The 6,000-nt window shown below is 36.4% G+C and overlaps 1 long non-coding RNA gene across 1 annotated transcript; it reads right to left on the bottom strand.

Moving 5' to 3' along the window:
* Positions 1-3,023: 3,023 nt before the first annotated feature.
* LOC109365944 lies at positions 3,024-4,138 on the bottom strand. Its single transcript, XR_004159043.1, has 2 exons — positions 4,078-4,138; positions 3,024-3,518 (listed from the first exon to the last, which is right to left on the bottom strand). It is a non-coding gene; the product is annotated as an uncharacterized LOC109365944 (long non-coding RNA).
* Between the last annotated feature and the right edge of the window lie 1,862 nt (positions 4,139-6,000).

Below are 6,000 nucleotides of genomic sequence, written 5' to 3'. Positions count from 1 at the left end.
TGGCAGAAAACACATCACTTAGTACAAAGTTCAGGTAAAATTCTTCCTTTAACCAAAGTGAAACCATAACAGGGTATTGGTACATAGCTGATGGCAGCTCTGTGGGCATTAAAGAAACATGAAAGTTCCTTACCAGTTGTGTGGCAGTACAAGTAGCATGGATTTCTATGCCTGTCTAAGTGATAACTACTGACTAGATTCTCAGAGGCATACAGGCATAATTTTGACCTAGAAGATCAGGTAGGTTCTCCCTACCTCGGTAGGGAGTCTGACCCTTATTTTATCCCAGCCTATCTTAAACATAACACAACTAATAAATGACATTATTACCTCAGAACAGAAAGCTTTTGTCCATGCGAAAGCACTTGTCCTCACTGTTTCCATATGCATCTTGCAAGATTCCATAGTTAGCCTTAACCTTTTCTTCAGGATTTATCAGGAAATAAACAGCTTGCTGGCTTCAGTTTCTGTATGTCTTGCAGTATTCAGTCATAATTTTTCAGTGCTCACTGTTCTAAGCCTCAAGTCTTAGCCTTGGACATAACCTACTATAACACATCCATCTTGTCTAGCTACAGAATTACTACTGATGGAAAACCACTGTCCTATCACAAGTATTTAACTGGCTTAGCTGGAGCATTTCTAGCAATAAGAACATCAAAATGGAGCTAGAATTCAAGGACTGTGTAACTGCCACAGAAAATAATCAAAGGTTAATAGTGAGTACTGTGATTTTAAGTACAAGGGTTCTAAGTCTGATTGCAGCCTCTTCAGCTTGAAGGAGAAAAGTAGTGGCAAGAATTTCAAGCATAATTAATCAAGAGCATAGACAAGAATTGTAGAGGTCAAGGTATCACAAATACATGGATTTTGAAATAGAGCAGTTGCCCGCTCTGTTTAAAGAAACATGACGTTATACAAGCAGATGAGATTAGACCGAGAACTATGCCTTATTTTAGGTGGTGCTTTTTCATTCTAATGGAATAACTGAAATCAATAGTTTTGAATCTCATGCTAAAAGCAGGTACCATATGCAAGTATCTTCCTGATTTATGATCTCTTTTCTTTGAATGGAGCCAAGTTCGTCAGAACACTGTAAGAACCAAAGTGAAAAGAAAAACCATGACTGCCTGCATAACTCCATTTCTCATCCATCAATAGTAGCTCTGAAATTTGTGCTCTAGATATGATAAGCATTATACTCAGACTTAGTTTTATGCACATTACTCACTCTGAAGAAAATAGAATTTTGTTTGAGTTGTTTCTGTACTGTGTAAGGGACCAAATGACTATTAAACCAAAATAAAGGAAGGCCATTTATTTTCATACTTTTGTTTCTTCTCCTGCAAAGAAAAAGAAAACATACAGAACAGACTAGAATTTAATGTAGGAAAAGAGGCTTTCCAGCCTTGGCAAATGAATTAGCTGAAATAATTATGGAAGTTCCATGTTGCTAACACAAATATTCAAAAGCAAAATATGTTGGGCTCCTGATGTCAGGCTGAAAGTAACTAAAATAGGCTTTGAGTGAACAAAAATGCATTACTCTCAGTAAGGATTTCCCTTTAGAACTTGAAGAATGAAGAATTTGTCTAGCTTTAGAGTACTGTATTCAAAAAACAAAACAAAACAAAACAGAGGTGAGTACTGTGAAAGATTAATAATTCACACTGGTTTTGAATCTAGAAGATAGTTTTCAAAAGTTGTGCTTAGTCAAAACACATTCCATCAAAGTGATAATGAAGATGTTGCAACTAATCACATAAGGAATAAAAACAATTTACAGGCAATGCAAAAAAAAACTAATATCCTAAGCAAGCAGGATTCTGTAGGTTAATCTGTATACGGAACTTAAAAAAGGTTTCAGTCCTACTGAAGATTTCTAGTTCATTTCCATTAGTAAGGTTAAGGAAAAAATAATGGATATTCTGTGTCAGGAGTGCAAACAGAATTCTGCAGAAATCATGCCTTTCATTTAAAGTAAAATCCACTGAGCTCAAGGTGAAGAAAATTTGTGTTGGGAGGCATATGCACCAAAGAGAGAAAAAAACAGGGCCATGGAGACCTGAATTCAATTCAAAGATTCCATACAAGTTTGGACAACATACACCATTATCTTTTATTCCCTTAAGAACATTTTTCCAGTTGTACACAGTCAGAGTTCAATCCCCGTGAGACAAAGTTTGTACGGCACACAGTGCAACAACATCAAGACTGAAATTAAAGTCTCTGGGTATGATAAATGAATGAGTGAGTCCAGAAAAAAAAAAAAGATAACCAGCCAATGAGATTGTATCCAAGAGTATGATCAAAGAGAATTGACTGTTTGCATCTGACACTATCCAAGTGTTAAATGTTACACTAAGTAGAATCACATAGCATAGTTTTGACTATTGCTACTGATACCACTGTGAAGATTTTAGTTAGAGGGCAAGTTCAGGATTTTACTAAGACAAATTTCTGCCTTGCAAAACATAATTGAATCTGTTGTAGCAATTACTCTTAAATTGAAGAGTCACAACCATCCCTTTGATAATTATACGTTACAAGGTTTGAAAGAGGTTTGAATAACAATGCACATAATTGTTCTTTTACATGAGTGAAAGTTCCCAGTGAAGTTGATAGAATTCTATTAGTGAAAGCTGAAAACTGAGGCCACGTGAGATACAGCTGTTACAGGAGTTATTAACTGCTACTCCTTAAACTTATCCTCTTTTTGTTTTAAAAAGGACTCTAATAAATTAGGCAACATTTCATACCATACAATTAAGGCTTTAACTTTTCTGAAGACAACTTCATTGCTTCAAAGGATTAAATTTCTTAGTCTTGTTTTTCCTCTTTGTTAATTTGCCTCTTGGATTTTCTTGTCTCTAGTTAGCAAGCACTTGGAGATAAGAGTGTGGCCTTGGGTGCATTTTTATGCTTGGAGGGGAAGTCAGTGCAAGGGACAAGAGACCTGAAGTATTTGCAGTATGCTGTGTTGCAAAACAGAAATAATGCACTAACTGGATTTCCCTGAGTACTTGAGGGTACTTGCTCATTTTTATTATCTCATTATATGTCAGATGATGCAACAAAGACAAGACTAACTAATGCCAGCACATTACTTCAGGGTGAGAAAAGTCTCCCCACCCACAGAAATTCCCAAGAATTATTAGTCACCAGTGCTCAGGATTCTGATTGATTGCAGATCTCATAGGTCAAAGATAAATTGTTCGAATGCGGGTGTGAACCTTTCACCGAAGGAGATGGCATTGTGACTTCTCCAAGACAGATTCCTACAGGTTTCGTCATCACCTCTTTTAATCAGATTTGCATTAAGGTTAATATCCTCTAAAGGCAGACTCCTGTCAAACACAGAACTGTCCCACAAGGCAGCATGTTTAGATGTATTTTAAACAGTAAGTATAATGATGAAACAGTTACCTATTGATCATGTCATCAAACTTCTTTTAATCTCCATTCTAGAATAGGAATTGGAACATCTCACATATGAAGAAAGGCTGGAACAATTCAATCTAGAAAACAGAGGACAGAGAGGTCTCATCAGTAAGTATAAATACCTGAAGGAAGGGTGGCAAAGAGGATGAAGACAGGCTCTTTTCAGTGGTGCTCAGAGAGCAAACAAGTGGCAATGGGCACAAAATGAAATAGTTTTAGTCTGAATGCTATCTGAACCTCAGGAAACATTTTCTCTCAGGTTCTCAGGTTACTGAGCGATGGCACAGGACACCCAGAGAGTTTGTAGAGTCTCTTTGGAGATTTTCAAAAGCCACCTGGACATAGTCTGGGGCAGGACAGGGTGTCCCTGCTTGGGCAGGGATTAGATTAGATGACCTCCAGAGGTCCCTGTCACCCTAACCACGTTATGACTCTGAGTACGCTGAACCTGATTTTTGGTAATTCTTGAAACACTGTTGAAGTTACAGATGTTAGGAAAAAAAACAGGTACTACAACCGTGTAGCAATTGAACAGATCAATAGGAAGGGAAAGACATTACAACAAAGATGTGACGATGGAAGGACCAACAAGATAGAAAGAAAAGTTCTATAAAGGAAGGGAAGAAGATTGCTCACCCACATAAGAAAGCTCACAGGAGAAAACTTCACCAAAAAGAAATCTCCAGAAAGAGAACATTCCCCAGGGACAGTCAGCACTTAAATGAGATCTAAGAGAGGTGCAGCCAGGCTCCACCCCTTCTGGTCACACAGCTGAATTGCCTTCACCTGTGCTCCCAGGGCTGACCGGATCCTTTCCCCAGGTGCTCAATCAGTGGTTCAGGCTGTGACTCAACAGTTCCCATGCAGACAGTATTAAAAACACTAACTAGAGGCCATCAGTCTGACATCAGTCCTGGTCAAGAGATTAGAATAGACTAGACGCATTAATGGGGAATTAGAGGAGATTAATAAAGCTAAGCAGCATGGCTACAAACAATGGATATTTTCATTAACTTGATTATTTAATGGCATTACAGTTTGGGGTGCAAACGCACTTCCTCAAAACAGTTGAAGCTGTTGATGTAATACATTGCTTTGACATTAAAAAAAAAAATCTTTGATGGAATTAAGATTACACGTTTTTTAAAAAAGTGAATGCCTGATTAATCTTCCCATTTATGACAGGATAAGACAGTTATATTCATAATGAATTTCTTCAGGTTTTCCCCCTCACTTTTTTTACCCAAAACAATATAAAATCACTAATGAGATTTATGGATGAGATTGGAGAGCTATAATGTAATTAAAACAACAGACTACTGCCAAAATCAAAGGAGATTGCTGGGTAAGCTGTCCACAAGAAGAAGGAAAAAAATGGCACTCAAACTAGTGACCCATAGTCTATGCAATGTATGTGGCATATTCTGCTTGTAAGACAGGACTATATGCTGAGAAGTGCATGTCTTAATAAAATTATGTCCTGCACTGTGCTTTTTTCACACTATAAGCATGCTTTTGAGGAAACAGTAATCAAAAGCAGTAGGGAAATAATGCTTGTGTATTTTGGAACACATACTGTGTAAGTCAAAACATCAATATTCTTCATGTTCATGCTAATACCGCTGAAGTTGTGTATCTAAATCTCAAGATGGGTAGCAAATAAATATTATAGTATTTGGAGAACATAAATCACAAGGATAAATAAGATGTGGAAACTGTTCCTTGCAATGGAAAACTTTTGATTGTTATAAAAAAAAAATATTAACTTATTTTAAAATTGTCTCTGCATTACATAGTGGTGACAATGTCATCATATCTCTGAGACAACAGTAGCTTCAATCCAATAACATCTAGTAAAGTCTTATAGCTGAATGGAACACTCTTAAACATAACATCAGCTACATTTAATTAGATTTGAGTTTCTCTAGTTCTCTAGCCCACTCTTTCAAGAAAATAACTGTTAAAGATCTTCTTTAGACCTCCCAGTGCTTGATGATTCACACAGTAAAAGAACTTCGTGTAGCAGAAACATAATATATGCAAATGGCTTTTTCAATTACCTCAGTGAGACCTTTTGCCTCATCTTAATAATTCAATATACACATTTGAAAGAGTGTGCTTTGAATTCTCTTTTTTTTTTCCCCTTCAGAATGAAAATATTACTAATTATACAACTGAAGTCCTGACATTTAACTCTCTAAATTGTTCACAATGTTGAAGTCCACCAACCTTTCATGAATTTGTATTAAACTTCTGCTCATCTCTATTTTCTGTGTTCCTATTCCAATTGTAGCCATGGTCACAATTTCAGGAAAAAAAATATCCATGAGGATTTGGTGAATGCTAATAAGATGATTACATAGCAAATTTCTTTAGTAATAATAAGTGTGGAAAGATGTATAGATAATCAGGAATTATTCTGCAGGAGAACTATTCTAGTTTATATGTTTTATAGTGCTCCTTTAAACATCAGGCATCCAAATTGTAAATGACATGAGCAAACAATAATCAGTTATTTTGGGCAGAATGCTGTGAAAAGCCTCAGTAACTATACTATTG

This window comes from Meleagris gallopavo, chromosome 2 (genome assembly GCF_000146605.3).
Source record: "Meleagris gallopavo isolate NT-WF06-2002-E0010 breed Aviagen turkey brand Nicholas breeding stock chromosome 2, Turkey_5.1, whole genome shotgun sequence".
NCBI classification, from domain to species: domain Eukaryota; kingdom Metazoa; phylum Chordata; class Aves; order Galliformes; family Phasianidae; genus Meleagris; species Meleagris gallopavo.
Note: the sequence above shows the minus strand (reverse complement) of the source record. Positions and strands in the feature narration are given on the sequence as shown.